The 19,047-nt window shown below is 45.3% G+C and overlaps 1 pseudogene; it reads left to right on the top strand.

Annotated features, from left to right (window-relative positions):
- The first annotated feature begins 18,732 nt into the window (after positions 1-18,732).
- On the top strand, positions 18,733-18,829 carry LOC118758407 (U6 spliceosomal RNA; annotated as a pseudogene).
- The last annotated feature ends 218 nt before the right edge of the window (positions 18,830-19,047 follow it).

The raw sequence follows: 19,047 nt of genomic DNA, 5'->3' as shown, positions 1-19,047 counted from the left end.
GAGGAGGCAGGCAAGCAGGTGTTATATGGCGAGGAGAATGTCACAGAGAGCTAAGATCCATTTATTGCGGATATTGATGGTGAATTATGGAGGCAAGAGCAGCATGGCTTGGACTAATGAGGTCTAAGTTTCCTTGATTGTCTATGTTACTGGGAATTGACAGAAGCAGTGAATTTAAAACAGTGACTTCAGGGCCTGGCGGCATGGCCTAGCGGCTAATTTCCTCACCTTGAATGCCCCGGGATCCCATATGGGCGCCGGTTCTAGTCCCGGCAGCTCCACTTCCCATCCAGCTCCCTGCCTGTGGCCTGGGACAGCAGTTGAGGATGGCCCAAAACTTTGGGACCCTGCACCTGCGTGGGAGACCCGGAAGAGGTTCCAGGTTCCTGGCTTCGGATCGGCACAGCACCGGCCGTTGCGGTCACTTGGGGAGTGAATCATCAGACGGAAGGTCTTCCTCTCTGTCTCTCCTCCTCTATATATATCTGACTTTGTAATAAAAAATAAATAAATCTTTAAAAAACAAAAAGCAAAACAAAACAAAACAAAAAAACAACAGTGACTTCAGGGCAAGATCATTCAATCCCCAAAATGAGATTTTCAGGCATATTATCAGGCTCAGCTATGCAAGTTTAAATAATAAGCTGGCCACCACTCCTGTCTCCCTCCTGTAGGGAATTGTTCACAGCTACAGTGCAATGTGCCTTCCAGAGCCATCTTTTGAACCTGCTGTGGTTTCGTTGACTTGGTAGCAGCACACTTCCTGGCTCACCTGGCACAGCCTGCTTCTCTCTGCCTTGTGAAAGTGATGCTAATACACCATCTCTAACTCCACCATGGCTTCCTACCAGGGCATCCTTTCACTCTGCAAGAAACATGGATGCAGGATACAGTTCCAAGCCTTGGGTCTGTGATCTGTGGGAGCCCCGAGGGGCCCAGGGGAAGATCCCAGTTGCCATCTTCAATAACACAGGCTGAAGTCAAGAAGTTCTTGCTGGTGTGCTCTGTGTATCTCATCTGCCATTTCAAATGCCTCTGTTTATTCCAAGCCACCCATTAGGTGTTCACCACAGTCAATGCCCTTGGATATGAGGAAATTCACTTCTCCATTATAAAATACTTTTGATATTCTCAAGGTCATATTCACTCTGAGACTTCTTGTTTCAGTCCTGCATTGTACACATGAAGCAAAATTTACCTGGATGTGTGAAAAAATATCAAATAGATTCTTTTGTTGAGCCAAAAGCAACTAGATGCAACCACTGAGCAAACCTAGTGAAATAATAAGAATCACGTAACAGCCTGATTCCATGTAACTGTATCCTGATGCTGGGGTCATCCCCCCGTCTCCCAGTTTCTTATTCTTTGAGTGGTACAACATCATCTTTGTACATTAAGAATGACTACAAAATCACATTGATCACACTGTGTAGGTCTTTGAAGTTTTTCCAAGAAAAATAACCCATTATCAAATAAAAGCACATTGCTAAAACAGCTCTCCATTGCAGTAAGCAGACATAATGAATAAGCTTATCCATCTCCTATAGTTATTAGTGAGTGTTTTAAAAAGCCAAAACACCTGCAAAATAGTGTGCAGTGATCAAACGCTGAAATCTTCCACATATTGCTTACCCTTTAATTCTGTTTCCATAAACTGCATTGCTTATACAAGGAGTCTTCAAAAAGTACATGAGAAAATGCATGTTATGAGAAAACTACTCGTAGTTTTCAACAATGTTCGTACCAAAAGAAATTGTCTCTCAATATCACTTTTCTGAAAGTTTTTTCAAGTCACTTTAAGCTGCTGAAAATTCACCATTTGCTATCTTCTGTTGCCTTTATTCATTAATCCAGTATTTCCAAACCCAGTATTGATCTCTCATAAAATAGCTTTTCATTGGATAACAAACCTTGGAAGCAATTAGTATGTGATTCAAAAACCAGTCAGGGCTATAAGCAGCATATATTGCAACTGAATTGTCAGGTGACATTAAAAGGTGGAGCATTGATGGGTGATGACATCAGAAGGGCTCCACCCTCATGAGTTAGATTAGTAACATCAAGACAGTCTCCAGCAAATTGCTTGTCATCCTTCTGCCACAGAAGGATGCAACGGTGAGGTGTCTTCTTATCAATTCCCACAACATATGAGGCTGCTCTAACCCTGAGCTTGCCAGCCTCTAAATCTTGGGGCAGTTAACTTCCATTGTTTATAAATAACTCAACAAATGGTACTCGGTGATAGTAGCCCAAATGGACTAAGCTACATTTTTATATGACAAGTGAGCATTAAGTGAAATCTAATGTCTATTCAAGAGTTTACCTGTAGGACGGGTGCTGTGGTGTAGTAGGTTAAAGCCACTGCCCTCAGTACCAGCATCCCAAATGGGTGCCAGTTCAAGTCGTGCCTGCCCATCTCTGATCCAGCTCCCTGATAATGTCCCTGAGAAAGCAACACCAGGTGGCCCCAGCCCTTGGGCCCCTATTGCCATGTGGGAGATCTGGAAGAAACACCTGACTCCCAGCTTTGGACTGGCTCAGCTTCAGCCTTTGTGGCTATCTGGGAAATGAACAATCTGAAGAAAGAGCTTTCTCTTTCTCTCTCTGTCTATCCTTCTTTCTGTAAATTTGTTTTTCAAATAAATAAATATGTTTAAATGGTTTTGTCATTTTTTTTAGATTTATTTATTTTTATTGGAAAGGAAGATTTACAGAGAGGAGAGACAGAGAAAAAGATTTTCCATCCACTGGTTTACTCCCCAAATGGCTGCAATGGCCAGAGTTGAATGGATCCAAAATTAGGAGCCAGGAGCTTTTTGTGAGTTTCCCACATGGGTGCAGGGTCTCCATCACTTTCCCAGGCCACAAGCAAGGAGCTGCATGGAAAAAGTGGAGCAGCTGAAACACAAACCGGTGCCCAGTGCTTGTAAGGTGAAGATTACCCAACTGAGCCATCACACTGGGTCCATAAATATATATCCATATCTATTATTCATTTATTTATTTATTAGTTTAAAAGTGCTGTTGTTTGGCTGAGTCCCTGATCCCTAGGCCTGTTGGATATCAACTTGTACTTTTATTCACAGCACCTAAAAAAACTATACAATCTCAATTCTATAACAGCATGAAGTTGTGATTTCCCTGGGGAAGCTGTTGCACAAAAGCTTCTGGCTAGTTAGCCTAGTTGTTGGCACAAGTCTCCTGAGTGTCAATTCAAATTCTGACTGCCTGCCTTGAGTGCAGCTTCCTGCAAAGATGCCTGCTGAGGTCCAGGAACAAGGGCCATGCAAGTACTTGGGACCCCCTGTCACTTACAAGGGAGACCTGCGTGGAGTGTCTTATTCCTGGATTTGGCCTAGCCCAGGCCTGAATGTTGTAGCCATTTGTCAAATTAAATCAGTGGATAGAAGATCTCTTTCTCTTCTTTAATCTTGCTGTCCTTCAAATAAATAAATCTTCAAAAACCAAGTCTTAGAATTTCAGAATAAATCTTAACTAATGTATTCTGCTAAACTTCTTTGTTCAGATTTTACATCACTGATTTCTGTCAACTGCTTTGTTGCTTTTAACGACTCAACTGGAGGACGGACAACCCACCCCCAATCCTCATTTGCTTTTGGAAGATTAAGGAGAATCAAGACCATTGACTGGGAACCATTGCATTTAAACTAAGAAACAGAGTAGCTACCAACAAATACGTGGCCTCTTTCTGACTCAGGCAGCCACTAGGAAAGCAAAGTCCTAAATACTGCTGTTCATGAAACAACCTCACTTCTGCTTGAACAAATCCCATCCTGAGTAGTGGGACCTCTCAGGACATGATGCACAGATGTACATCCTGTCACCCTGCCTGGGAAACCATGCATGCACTCACTGGGAAAACATCCGCAAGGAGCGAGAAAAGGAGTAGCAGCAAAGCAAGCTTGATCAGAGTCGATCGAAAAGCAAAGAGGTGAACAATACCCTTAGCAGTCTCTCATCGACACTTCAATGGCACAGACTCATAACTGTTATTATTACGTATGCTCCTTCAAGATGCTAAAACCCTGCAGTGCAAGCACTGTGGCACAGAGGGTGAAGCTACCACTTGGCATGTCAGCATCTCATGTTGGAGTGCCTGGGATGCAGCCTCACCCTGGCTTCCAAGCCAGCTTCCTGCTAACGTGCCTGGGAAGCTGTAGATGGCCCATGTACTTGGGCTCCTGCTGCCCACATGGGAGACCTGGACAATGGCCTACTTCGGGATGCTTGTGTGGCATTTTGAGGAGTGAACTATCAGGCAGAGATTTACCTTTCTCTGTCTTCCCCCTCTACAGACACACGCTCTTTCCACATCACTTTTTCTTTCACGTAAATAAACAAAACTTTACAAAATGAAAATCAAAAAGGGAAGGCAATATAGTTAGTCTTGATTCAGAACCCAGAGTATGCTCAGTTCTTCAACTCATAATCAAATACTTATCCTTTGGCTTTTAGGAAAAATCTCTTCTCAGTGGTTGATCTTTTTAATTCGTGAGAGCAAGTTCATTGGTTTAGATGAAAACTGAGTTGATTAGTTATAAGAAACAAGAAAAGAGCAGTACACGCACACCCAATGAGCACGCACTAGATAAAATATACACATACAATTCTCTTCATTATTTGTATTTTGGTTGATTTAAACTTGATTAAGAGCATGGACCTATTAAGCTTGAAGGAATTGTATCCCAGCTTTAGCTTTGTTCATTTTCCCCCTGCTTACCACATATGAAAGCTGAACATTCTACTTGGTCAGCTAACCAGGTTAAAGTCACTATAAACTATACAGCTTAGACTAACCATTCAGTTCCACAAGCCAGCTACGCTAGGGTTTGCCTGGTTGCCTGACTTGCTACCCAGTGCTTGGCACCCAGTCTTAAGCTTGTGCAGCCTTTAGGAAGCCCCACCTGACCTTGACCATGACCCAGGCTGCAAACACCCGTCATCAATCCATTTGTCCTGTTCCTGTCTCCAGGAGCCCCCTCTCTGTTTGCCTTGCTCCCTGCTGTGTCTGTAGCAACAGCAGTGGGTCCTCAGAGTAACTAAGTGAGTGAGTAAGTGAATGAATAAATTAAGGGCTGAATGCATGAAGGGAACACTTCCTTTTTCACTGAGCAAAGGCAAGTGGTAAGGAAGAGGAGGGTGAAGTAAACAGAAGAGATAAAGGGGAAAAAATGTGACGGGGACTTTCACCCTTCATTCACCATGGCAAGCGAGCCTCCTAAATAAGCCAGTTGCCGTGTTCCATGGTGTGTAGAATGATTTAACACAGCCTGGAAGGATTGTGAAAGACGGAGATGGCGGGGTAGAGGGTGGGAAGCCAGAAAGGTGCACACTCAGAGCTCCAACAGAGCGGAGGGCTTGTGGCTGCCTCACCATTACCACCACAGGTGCTAACCTTCCAAAGAGGAGAGGGCCCCGGGCTGCTGGGCAGCATGGCTGATTAACGCACTGGAATGCAGAGGCAGTGGGGTTGCAGCCCGGAAGGAGGGAGCAGCTGATGGAGCTTACAGCTTTCCTCAGGCTGTCCCGCTCTGCATTGAGACCTAGCAAGGAAGCTATCCCATGGCTCAGCTTGTGGCAATTTTGCTGTCTGGAAAAATTAGAAGACAACATAAAATAGGAACGCCTGGCCCCAAGCATCAGTATAGAAAGTCAACAATGGGGTACAGCATCAAAGGAGAAAAAAAAAGATACTAGAAGAATTTTAGCACATTTTACTGGTTCAAGAAACTGGAACCTAAATTTGGGGCACATTCAGGTATCAAAGTAAACATTGGAGTGGAGCAAGAGGCTTCAGGTGATTGAAGACATGACATTTTATTACCAAGCCCTGGGTTGTCCTCCTAAAACTTTACCACCAAGCTGGGGCCAAACAGGCAGTCTGTGAGTGAATCCCATGTCCCATTCTTGGCATGGGCCCTAGGCCATGGACTTGAGTTCCTTATCTATATTGTTGTTCTATGGATGACTTACTGGGTTAAAGCAAAGATCTCAGACTTTGGGATTTATGAATCAAGAGAAAGATTTCCCTGGAAATGTGTGCTCAAAACAGGATGCTCAGCTTCACCCAGCATCTACCTCAGGTGAAGGAGGGAAGACGTGAAGAAAAGAAAGGAAGGAATGAGAAAGAAAAGAAGATAGGAAGAGATAAAGGGACGAAAGAGGAAGGAAGGAAAGAGAAAGAGAGAAAAAGAGGAAGAAAGAAAGAAAGAAAGAAAGAAAGAAAGAAAGAAAGAAAGAAAGAAAGAAAAAGAAAAGAGGAAGGAAGGAAGGAAGGAAGGAAGAAAGAAAGAAAAGAGGAAGGAAGGAAGGAGGAGAGGAAGGAAGACATGAGGAAAGGATGGAAAAAACAAAGGAAGGGGAAGAAGAGAAAAGGACCTGCTACCTACCATCACCATGATTTTGAACAAATAATGGACAGTTTAACCCCATAAAATGAAGAACACAGTTTCCAAATTATGAAGTTGAGAATTCATATTTATGGGAAGAGTGGCTCATTTTCATTTTCTCCCAGGCAGGTTTTGGGGAGGGCAGTGGATAGAGTAGGAAGATGACATTGGCTCTGTGGTCACGCAGGTTCAAGTCCCAGCTCTGCCTCCTGCCAGCTGACTGAGGGCAGTTTCCGGCAAGGTCCTGAGGTTTAGCCACTTCTTTCTGGAACAGAAGGAGCCAGGCTCAGTAGAGCTTGCGAAATTGCACCTGCTTTGTCTTGTCTCACTTGGAAGAGTGGGAACAGATGTGCGGGTATTGGCCCAAAGAGAGAGCAAAGATCACTTGGTGCCCCCAATCCTCTGCATGGAGGCTGCCTCAGCCCCAAAACTTCCCCCAGGCCTTGGTTTGTGGATTTGATTCTTTTCCTCCCTGTTAAGGAGTCTTATTTAAGCCTGGTTGCACCTGCCACATAACACCTGCAGAGATGAGTTACCTGAGAGGGAGAAGCCTCTGGGTCCTGTCGATCTTGGAGTTCTCCTGGGCCCCGGGATCCCATCATTTTGATTTAAACTGAAACTGATTTGTTTGTCAGCCGTAAAGACAGATGGAGTAGATGCTGCCAAAAAATGGGGGATTTGGCTGGGAGTGGTTCTTCCACAAGATCGACCTTCTTGATTACAAGATTTCTATCAGAGTGTCCTGAGGAGCTGTAAAATTCAGAGTGATTCTGTGGAATCACCCCATTCCCCTGAGGCCAGCTAAGCTAAAGCTCTGGATGTGAGAGACCCTGTGATTAGAGACAAAATGATTGAGCCTCTTCCTGGAATGTCCTAAAGTACAGTTGCCAAGGTCAAGTTGCTCAGAGGCTTGCAACTCTGGAGCTCTGTTATCTGAAAGGGAATCAGAACCCTAAGGAAAAAAGGTTTATTTTTTTTTTCCAGGGTCTCCTTGAGATGGAGGGGACTGTGTGACCAGTGCTAGTCCTCTCTCTGCTGAGACTGGAAAGGATTGGAGACAGCGGCTTGTTTGAGAAACATGTCCCATAGGCGACTCCTACATGAGTTTGAAGATAATAATGTCAGTACTGTCTGAGTCACATTTTTTTTCTAAAAGTCCTCAAGTGCAGGTCTTCGAGACCCTGCCCCTTTTCCTCGCCTTTCAGCCACGGTGTCCCCATACACCTTCCCAGGTGCTCAGGCCTTGGGAAGCTGGCCCTGCTGGTTGTGGAATTAAGACCCTACTGGGGCACTCCTATGCTTTCCAGAGACTTCTCCACTCATGGTCTAGTCTCTCCTAGTCCCTACCTCCTTGTGTTGAGGTCTTGGGGAACCCGGCAGGTTTTACAGCACACAATAAAAGGTGCCCTTTGTGTCACCTGGTCCCTTTCCCTCCTACTTCTCCTCTTCCCCTGTTTCTAGTCAGGTGTGAGCCTTTCCCCTGACTCCTATCATCCTATAAGGAGGGCTTTCCCTTCCAGCTCACCTGCTGCTGGAACTACCCAATCCAAGCAGGTGTTTCCAGTCATTTTGTCCAACAAGGGCAGCTCCTTCCTCCAAGGGAGCCCACACACCAGCTGTCAGGACAGTCGTCCCCAAGGAAAAGAGCTCTAGGCTCCCTGACTGCTCTGTGAGTGAATCAGTGACTCCACCTGCCCCACACCAACAGCATCAGCCTGTATCCAAGGCAACCGGCAAGAAATACACATCTGTGGGGTGAGCATGCGGTGCTGCCCCTAAAGATACTTGCATCCCTTCTCAGAGAGCCTGTGGCTGAGAACAGGCTCTGCACTCCATCCCAGCTTCCTGCGAAATGCGCAGCCTGGGAGGCTGCAGGTGATGGTACAGCTTGCTGGTTCCTACCAACTACGAGAGAGATCCAGACTGGCTTCCTCACTTTTGATCCAGCCATAGGTATTGGGGGCGTTCAGGAAGTGAATCAGCAGGTAGCAGACCTCTCTCTGCATTCCTAATAAAATAAAAACATTAAAGAAAAAGATAGAAATTTGGGAGCCACAGACCTGCTGAATCAGACAATCCCAAGGTGTAGCCCAGCAATCTGCATTTCCACAGAGGCTTCCAGTAGATTCTGATGCCAGGAGAGTCTAAGGGTGAGAACTAGCTAACGACAGGCAGCTTGGCTTGCTGCTGCCAGTCACGCAACGCCTGGCTCAGCGCCTGGCGGATAGCAAAGGTTCCGCGAATACTTGGTAAATAAGTGAGTGGACAAACTCCTGAGGCCATGTGATGGGGAAAGGAAAGAAACAGAAGCTGTGCTCCCGTGGCCCAGAAAAACAACAAACGATCTTTACGTCTAAGAGTAACATCCATCAACATTGCAAGGAGTAACTGGTGTTCCTGATAATGCAGGTGAGGCAAACAAGACTGGATGGCCTGACCACGGTTTGTGGCAGCAGAGCTGGCCTCAGCCCAGTGCTCAGGTCTCTGCGGGCCCTGAGATTGCTCAGCTTGCATCTCCCTGGGGTGGATGATGAAGAATGACTGATTCGATAAGGCTCTCCCTGGGAGAACTCAGCCTGGGTTGGAGGAGTTGAGAACCTGATGCTGGGCCCAGAATAGGAAGGATCTGGATGAACGGAAGTTTCTGGGATTTGCTTTTCCGTTTTGGTAACACTCCAAAGCATGGTGGAGGAGAGAACGAGCAGCAATCTTCTCATTTAGACACATGTTTTCCCCCTGAAGGAAACTCAGAGCAAACCAACCAAGCCAGGTGCTGGGCCCTTCTGCCCCTTCCACATGCCCCATGAGCTGCAAGGAGGCAGCCCACCTTTCGCTTTCCTGGACACGGCTCTTGGCTTTCCCATTGGTCTCTTGTCTGTCCCTCTTCTGTTGTCCACACTTCCTTGGAGCAATGAGCAGTGGCAGCAGCAATAGCAACGGAGGCTCTCCACTTCTTTGAATTAAAGATCCCCCCCACCCACATGTCACTGCCAACCTTGGGCTTGAGTCTATACTTGTGGCATGGCAGCTGGAGTGAGCAGGTATAAAAAAAAAAAAAGTGAAACCTTGACAATTTCCCCCACAGAAAGTGTCCTGGAACCCACGAGGAGTTCCCAGAAGGTTCAAGTCACCAATTCTGAAAAGAATGACTGACCCTCAGTCTGCACAGCAGAGTGAAACTCACAAGGGATATTTATCATCAAACCTCCTTCAGCGAAGTCTGACAAATAAAGAATAAATTAATGAATAGGAAAGGAACAAAGCTCCTCTAGAATCTTCCAAGAACTTGAAAGTGACACATGCATGCCTAACTTCACAGTCCCCTTTCAGCAAAGCTATAGCTCTGTAAGTGGGGAAGAACCCTGCGAATTGCTTTAGAATTGTTGCCCAAATGAAAGATACAGACACAGTATTTTTATGCCCTAAGGTGAAATCTTAAACTAACCTGCAAGAGAAAACACTAGCTGAAATGAGGATTACCCACTGTAGTCTAGAGTTGGAGTGGGTTTTATCTGTTATAGGCATCATCCCCAGTGTAACAAAGAGGGCAGTGGTAAGCAGAGTGCAGCAGTGGCCAGGGAAGTGTAAATCAGTAATTCCTGACAGTACTTCTAGAGAGGTCTTTCAAAAAAAAAAAAAAAGAAAGAAAGAAGGAAAGAAAAAGAAAACAAAAACACCCAGAACAAGCCCGGTAGTTATGCCAGTCGCATGGTGGGTGACAGTGGGAATACTCTAACTTCAGGAAATCCAGTGTTGCTATCTGGTGGGAATGGGTAGGGAAGGATGCTCCTGAAGATCCCCGGATGCTGAGGACTGAGATGCAGATCTCCTGGAGAGGTGGGCAGCAGCAACTGACATTGAAACTTACTGCTTCTTCATCTAACGTGTTAAGGTTGGCTGGCTCCACTTCTATGTATGCATGTTGAGTAATTCTTGGAAAGCAGCCAACATCCCCACAGTGTAGCTGCAGCAAGGCTGGGTGGGCAGACCCAGAGCTCTGATTCAACTTGAGTCATCTGAAACAACTCAGCATCCAGGACCCTAGCTCTCCTCCTGAAAAATGACTGGTGTTATACATTTCTTCACTTTGAGTGACAGCTGCATCAGTTACTCAATGGCCAACCATTGTGTGTGTATGTGTGTGTGTGTGTGTGTATACAGTACATACTGCCCATGATTCCTAACTAACAATCTTCATGAACATCCTCAAGCAAGAACTTCACTGTTTCATTGACCTTCATTGATCAATACTGCTTGCAGAGAGATTATAAAGGAAATTGAACACTAAATTCACACATACCAGGTTGAGTAATCCTATTCCTTGAGAATTGAGGTCAAGGGAGTCAGATGAATCCACACATCACCAACCCTAATAACCATAAAAAGAAGAGAAAGCTGCCCAGAAACTTACTGTGACTTAGGTTGCCTTCAAACTTCATTGGGAATTATTTCGACCTTAAGTGAACAAAAGAAAAAGGAATCTGTTCTGATATTTATTGAACCAGATTGGAGCACGTGTCTAAGACAATATGCTTGGGAGTGTTGTGTGGAAAGATAAAGGTTCCCTATTGCTACCAGGCAGGCCTGGAAGAGTTAACAGAGGCAAATGTCAGCTGACTACTGATGGGTCTATAAAAAAGGATAAAACAGCAAGATTAATCTGGCTGGTGCATTGAGTAAAGATGGCGGCTTCCAATATTGACAAAGTAGAATGTGCTGTGGCAGGCCTGCATGGCTCCCCACCACCCAGCCAGCACTTAGACCAGTGTGCTCTGTCTTCTCTTTCACATCCACCCCACTGCCTGCACCTTCCAACAGGAGACTTTCTCATCATATATTCATCTCCCAAGTAAGTAGAAGGAAATGACCCGAGAGAAGAACACATCAGGGAAACAATGAAGTTTGTCCTGTCTTCCCCTCTACCATGAGAGCCCTCCGCAGTCAAAGGGTGTCAGGGGAAATAAAAGGTACCCCCAAAGCAGATCTCTCACTGAGATGCTGGAAACAAGGCATGCTGCAATGGAAGTCCAAGTGAGATATGAGATAAACCAAACTGGCTTTAGCTTTGTGTAGCTTAACCGAAGGTATTAGTGATCCATTCAGGAGTCTTTGTCCATCTTCAGTAAGAAGAGATCAAATTTTACAGAGTTACCAAATTATTTCTTGGGATGAAAAGTCTCCCTTTGTACTAATCAAACATGGAAAGTATCCATTTTATGTTATCTGTGTTCAAGGTTGGTAAATGCTTAGAGAGCAACAAGATGCTTTTCAGATCTCAGAGTCTAAGTGGTATTAGCAGCTGATTGCGAGGACCATGGTGAGGCTGCATCCTGACAGCTGTTCTAAGGGGAGGACATTACCTGCACATGGGGTTGTGCAGGCTCAAAAGGTGAAGTGGGTCAACTGAGCTCACACTGCTTAGAAAGAAACAAGGTGAGAATTCAAGTTTGTGTGCTCTGATTCTGCACCCCCGTCCCCTTACTCTGTCTTCTCTACCCCTCTTGCCTTCTGTCAATCACTGCTGCCCTCCTCCCTGTCTTCTCTTATTAACATCAGTAAACTATGGGGGAGAAAATGGGGCATAGAGCTTTGACTACTTATTTACTCGAGAGGCAGAAACAGAGAAAGAGGGGAGAGCGAGAGCACTCCCGTCCACTGGATCACTCTCCGAAGGACTAAAACTGCAGGCACTGGGCCCGGGCAAGGCTGGACAGGTGCCGGGTCAGGCTGGGGCTGGGCCCTACCGAAGCCAGCTGTTGGAACTTTCCCACATAGGTGACAGGAACTCTATTACTTGAGCTGCCACTGCGGCCTACCAGGGCCTATACTGACAGGAAGTTGGAGTCAGGACATGGAGCCTGGAATCGAACCCAGATGTTCTAGTCGGGGATATCTTAGCCAGTCAGTGTCAAACCTTCTGGGCTAAACAACCACCCCTAGAGGGAGAACACTTATCTTAAAGTAATAGTTATTCAGATTGTTCATAACTGGAAGTTTTCTTATGAAAGCAATATATTGGAATGTTTGGGGAGCAAAACATCCATGGAAATCTATATTATGAAAATATTCTATAAAAACATGCAAACATTTTTATACTCAAAATAAATTGATCTTTTATTCCCATTTTCCCACAAACTTTTTGAAGTGCCCTCATATGAACACAATCATCTTAAGTGTTGTCATTGAATTTTGTGGAAGATAGTGTTGATAGGTAGAAAGTACACTTGAGAAAATGGTATTCATATTATTTTAGAAGATTGAGTTGGGTTAGGGACAATGTTCCTGAGGTTGGTCCACATTTGTTAACCCAGCCAGGTTAAGACAGGCGGCTTGGGTATGAGATCTTTCGACTCACATCCTTGGTTTGGGGATTTCACCCTTGAGCCTTTTCTACGCCTAGGAATTTTCTTGAACATGTGAGTCCTATTTCTGTGAACAGATATACCTGGTGCTCCATTACATGAGAACAAAAAACTTACTGTTTTCAGGCTGGGCCCCCAGGAAGAGAAGGACTGGCTCCTGAGTCAAACAAGGGTCTTCAGAAGTAACAAAATTCAAGCTGCTTAGGGGAGAAATTTGGGGCTGAAACCATAAGAAAGTCCAGGAAACCAGGTTGACTAATAGTGTTAACATTGCATGCTGCTATCTCTGCTTATCTATGCCTCCATGGCAACTAGGCAGGTTCCAGTGATATATTTTCTACTGGTCAGTGGGCCCTGGAAGGCTGATGCCTGCTCTGTTGGGTAACTCCTTGGCTAATGGCCACTACTGTGTAACCCTGTATGGAAGGAGTTAGCTGCTCCTAAAGAAAGAATGAGCCATCTGCCACCTGTTAGTTCATAGCCCCACACATCTAAATGTCCCCAACATCTGAACACGGTTCTGACACCTTGTTCTTGCCCAAAGTGGCTTCAAATGAGAGACCGCAGTGCCTACCTTACTGGTGCCATCCAGCACTTCTTATCTTTCCAAGTTGCACTCACAGCCCCTGTTAACCTGACTTCAACTTATCTGCTCAGTTCATGCCATGCTGCCCAGCACACATTCGACGTGCATGGATCTCAGAGAGGGATCTCCACCAAACCACTAACTCACAGCCACTGGGACACCCCGAGAAGCAGCAGACACCTGGGTAAGGTTAGTTCCAGTTCTGTTTCATGAAAATATCATAGGAAAGAAAGCCCAACCCAAGCCCAGGTGGTTTTTCAATGTGAGACCCAGAAATCCATTATAGCTGAGCAAACAAAACACATTGGAAAAGTTAAAGTTTCCATTATGTCTGACAGCAAAGAACAAAAATCTAACTAGGAAGGTAAGATCAAAAAAGAGGCACAATCAAAGCACAGCAGAAAGGTCAAATGACACACAAAGGTGACACAAAAGAAAAGTGGGCCAGATATTGTTCAGAACCCCAGTTATAAGTTGAGGAAAAGGAGGGGGAAAAAGAGCATAATATCCTGCAGAAATGTTGTGCTGATGTTAGTAGTTTCAATGGCAACCATGGCGTTTAACGAGGGTGTAGATTTTTGCAGACACGGCATGAACATAGCAGGTTGTGCTGACATGGTTGCCCTGTTCAGGCTGAGTCAAGGTCAAGGATACTGCGATTCCAGGACTCCTGGAGAGTGTTTTAGATATGGCCACTGACCTGGGAAACTGTCATTACCTGATCCTCCTTATTCCAGCCAACGTCACAGTAAGAACTGGTTTTTGTTCTTTATTCCTTAAAGCACACGTGTTCATCTTTACATGAAAGAAAGAAGCAAAGGTTTGTCCTGTGACCTGTTGGGGGATCAGAAGGGAAAGGAGCCAGCCCGCACCTGTGGGTTCATGGGCAGTTCGCCCCATGGTTCCCACGAGATGGTTGAGCAGGAGGTTGGGAGGCTACATGACCTCAGTGTGATGACCAGCGTCTCAGCGTCAAGCACCCCTCTGTCCATGGTGGCTTGGGCTCTGAACAGGGCAGGTCCTCTCTGAGACCACCTCAGGTCTCCAGAAGGGGAAACGAGAGGAGCAAGTGGACTTTGAAGCTGGAACCTTAGGCCTGAAACCTGATTGGTTGCCCACTATGAAAGCAGAACAGACGCCAAACAGCCAACCCTGAGAGAACCCGTGATTTGCAATGGCTAAAAAACATGTCCAATCGGTGGTGAATGATAACATACTGGGGTGTTTTCACATAACTTAAAGACCTTCTGCTGCTGGGAGCAGGGCTCTGCGAGCTGTTTATGGGAGCCTACTGGACGCAGAGGCTAAAAAAACGCAGCTGTCTGTAGCCCAAAACCATGGAAACCAGCTCTCTCCGCAAACAATGAGCCTGCTTCCAGCCAAGGCTGCGAGAGATTCTCATTTCTCATGATTTGCTTCCAAATCCCAAACAGCAAATGCCTTTAAACTGGACCAAAGAGCAAGGAGCCTACTGAATTGGCAATTATTCCCTCTCATTTTTAGCAAGCATCTGTGTAAAGGAAGAGAGGCCTGAAAGGATTTGGGTTTTATTATTTGAGGGTCTCCCCACACAGGCTGGTCCCAGAACAAGTTAACCCTCATGGGGAGGGCTTCTTTGAACTGAGGGAGATGGTGTTTTTCCTGCATTTTCACAGCAAAGGTAAGTTTTCTTTCTTGGCTAAGTTTTCTTTCAGGGGGAAGTTGAAATGTACTTGTTTCAGCATGAACCCCGTGGAAACCACACTGCCTTGCAGCGTGGCAGTAGTTAGCACATAGTTTCCTGGTTAGAAACCACCCTGTCCCCCCATCCTCCAATCCCAGAGAGTCCGCAGTCAGCTTTCCAAATATGAGGGGTCTTGACAAAGTTCATAGAAAATGTGCATTATGAAAAAAAATCTGTGCAATGATCTAAAATGTGGGGTTTTTTTTATACCAAAGCAAACTTAGCTTTCATTTTTCCATGAACTCTTAAAGTTTACCTTCATGCTACCCAAACATCAATAGATCAAGTCAATTAGAATTTTAATGTGCACCAAAGTGCCTCTCATGGTGTCAGAATCTTAAATCCTACAAGGCCTGCCTGTTTACCCAGAGGTTGACTCAAGTCAGTTGAGATAAGGAGGCCTGCTTCCACTGTTCGCCCTAGCAGCTTTCACTCCTAGTCTGCAGGTCTGGGACCCTCTGTGCACTTGAGACACCTGGCCCAAGTTACATTAGCTAAGTCACATTAGCACAACCCAGGATGGCTTCTTGCTTCTCCTGAACACTTCTCTGCTGGCCCAGAGACAAAATCAGGTTATCTGTCTGTATTCCTGCCAGCTCCTGCCTGTGTCTCATTCTAGTCCTCTACCAGATGACTAGCTCTGCCACGTTCATGGTTGGGGCCCTGTCCTTGGCTCCAAGACCTATGCAGAAGCCCAATAGACTTTTCTGGAAAGTTTTTGGAAGGATGATGCTCACAGAAACCCAATGTTGTTTATCACGTAGTCATTCAATATGTCAGGGAGAAAAGTACCGGAGTAAATGAGGAGTTTGGGGTAGATGGCAATTTCTGAAAATCCATGAAGTATCCTACCACTTACAAATTAAACCTGTCCTGTGCACGATTTGTAGCCCTTATTGAGTCCTGGAGGTATCTGACGATGTGATTAAACCTGTACACCCCTCACTCAGGAAGAACTACACCAATACACCCACAATTAATGTCTTCTCCAATGTGAAGGAGTTGAAGGGAATCATTCAAGCATATTCCAGGCTATCATCTTCATTCCATTCTTCTCTGTACTTCTATTTTAAAGTTTTATTTATTTATTTGAAAGAGCAAAATAGAGAAACAGAGAAGCAGAGAGAGAGAGAGAGAGCGCTAACTTCCATCCCCTGGTTTATTTTCTAAAATGTCTACAACAGTCAGGGCTGGGCCAGGCCAAAGCCGTGATTCTGGAATTCAATCTGAGTCTCCCACACAGGTGTCTGAGCTTGATGGGTAGTAAAGTGGGCTTCAAGCCCAAGCATTCCAATATGGGATTCAAGCATTCTAAACAATAACTTTTTTTTTTTTAAGAGATTCCTTTTATTTTTGTCAGAAAGGCAGATTTGCAGAGAGAAGGAGAGACAGAGAGAAAGAACTTCCTTCTGCTGGTTCACTCCTCAACTGGCCACAACAACCAGAGCTGAGTCAATTCAAAGCCAGGAGCTAGGAGTTTCTTCCGGATCACCCATGCAGGTGCTGGGTTCTAAGGCTTTGGGCCGTCCTCCATTGCTTTCCCAAGCAGGGAGCTGGATCAGAACGGGAGCAACTGAGACACAAACGGACACCTACATGGGATGTCGAACTTGGAGGTGGAGGATTTGCCAGCTGAACTATCATGGCAGCCCCCTAAGCAACATCTGAACCACTAGGCTTCTCCATCTCTGTTTTAAACTTCTGCCTCTCTGTAGGACAGAAAAGAAACCTCAATCTACTTGGTGTCTACAAGGAGTGGCCACAGTTCCTGACAAGGAGTGGGATGTCCGTACGAAAATGCATCCCAGGTGAGAAAACAGTGTCTTCTTGACTCCTGAGACTCAGAGGAAGCATCCGATGTAAGCAACCCAGGCGAGCCACCTTTGCCCCAAGGAAACAGGAGCCTGACTACAAAGTGCAAAGTGGGGGATTGGGCGTGTTCCTGAAAGCCAGACCCAAGCAATGTAGACACTTGTCCAAGCCAAGTTTGGTCTCAGGACAGTGTCCTCCGTGGTGAGGGGACAGGTTGCAAGCCTCTCTGAAGGGGACATTTAAAAAACCCATAGAGAGTTTTTGGTTGTCACTAGGTATACCGGTTGAGCCATCATAGCTTGTGCAGCATGCAGCTTAACTCTGCAGAGCAAAGACTTGTCCCAAGTCTCACAGGACCTTGACATTCACCATCACACATTAATAGCTAAAAACATATTTTCAATTCCACGATCTTAAAGCCTGTTTTATAAATAGTCACAAGGTATGTGTTTTTCCTTTCTTTTTTGCATGGTTTTCAATGTACACTGAATCTTTTGAAAAGGCAGCTACCATATAAGTCCATGAAAGGTGTATATTGCTTAGTTTGAACCTTGCCAGAAGTCATTTGGCTTTTGAAAAACTTACAATGGCAATGTCTACATCTCTGGAGGGATTTGAGTCGCCAGCAAAGCACCCCTGGCCGGCTGGTGACAGCTACGCTGTGCTAGTGACTCCACACATGTTAGCACTCCACTTCATGTCTTCTGTCATGGTTATGCCCAAGCATCTGCACGTTTAAATGCACTTCCTTTTTACAATTATTTCTTGACAGGTAGGTCATTTCATGAAGGTAGATCATTCTGTTGACTTTCCAAATTTTAGCTTACCAGTCAGTTTTATTATTTAGACATTTAATCCAGAGAGAGAGAAAAATAAAGTTACAAAATGTGACCAAAAAGGTGAGGAGGGGCAGGGTTCAGTCCGATAGTGTGCCGTGGTGTATTGGTCAGCTTTTCATTACTAAATACCCAAGGCAAACTCCTTGTTAGTGAAGAAGATTTGCTTGGGCTCAAGATTTTGAAGATTCACAGTCCAAGCCAGGGTAAGCCTTCCCTGGGCTAAGCACCTGTCTGGGAAGCCGGGGGATGACAATGGCAGTGAAGGAGCACTTGGCAAACCAGGACGCACAGAGAGTCCGGGCCCAACTTGGCTCTCCTAACCAACCCCTTCACAAGGACTGCATTCCAGAGGTACACCCCAACAACCCGGGACTTCCAAGAGGCCCGCCTCCTGAATAGTGTCATTGGATCAAGCCCCTCCTTATCACCTTATTGGCCTGTAATTTTGGAACTCACCCATCTGTTAGTATAGGAGCCATATTCTATTGTTGCAGTGCCATGTGGTAGCACAACGTATACAGAGATGCTTCCAGCCACAAGTTATGGAGTGCTAAATATGTTTTTTAAAAAAATAATTACCTTTTTCCCCCATATAATCCAAAGCCCAAATGTAGGCATTTCCACTGCTGGCTTTGTGGTCTAAGAAGGAAGACAACCATCCAGGGCACGTTCCCTTGTGCAGCTATTTCCTTGCATGTTAACCTTTATCTGCAGGCTCATCCCATCCCTCGCAAGAGCATTGTAGCCACTCCCATGTATCCCAAACACTGTCCTTCGCATTGCTCTTTTTTTTCACCAAAAGGCTTTTTCCACAAGTTCCAGAGAGGGTTTCATTTTGATATCGCTCACTGAGGTTTAATTAGATACCAGTGGCTCGAAGGAAGTTGGCAAAGATGGCATTTTCAAGTGAAACACAAGGGAGATTTACTGACAAGGATGTGGGCAAGGTGCTGGTGGGAAGAGAGCTATCAGTTGCAAACAAAACTGTTTCCCACAGTGCGCACTTGAGCAGCGCGTATGCTAAAATTAGAATGACACGGAGATTAGCATGGCCCTTGTGCAAGAACGATCCTCAGTTTGTAAAGCACTCTGTACTTCGGAGCACAGTAGGATGATATGGGTTACGGTGATTGAGTTGTATGCTGCATAAAGAACTGTAAGAAAGCAGCTGATAGACTCAAACATAAAGATAAAAATGGGAAAAGGAATTGCCTAATGTGATCAGTTTATGTTATATGCATGTTTTGAAATATTGCTTGGTAACCCATAAAAATAAACAGGTATCACATGTTAATCCAACCGTTTAAATAAATAA

This window comes from Ochotona princeps, chromosome 1 (genome assembly GCF_030435755.1).
Source record: "Ochotona princeps isolate mOchPri1 chromosome 1, mOchPri1.hap1, whole genome shotgun sequence".
Lineage (NCBI taxonomy): Eukaryota > Metazoa > Chordata > Mammalia > Lagomorpha > Ochotonidae > Ochotona > Ochotona princeps.
Note: the sequence above shows the minus strand (reverse complement) of the source record. Positions and strands in the feature narration are given on the sequence as shown.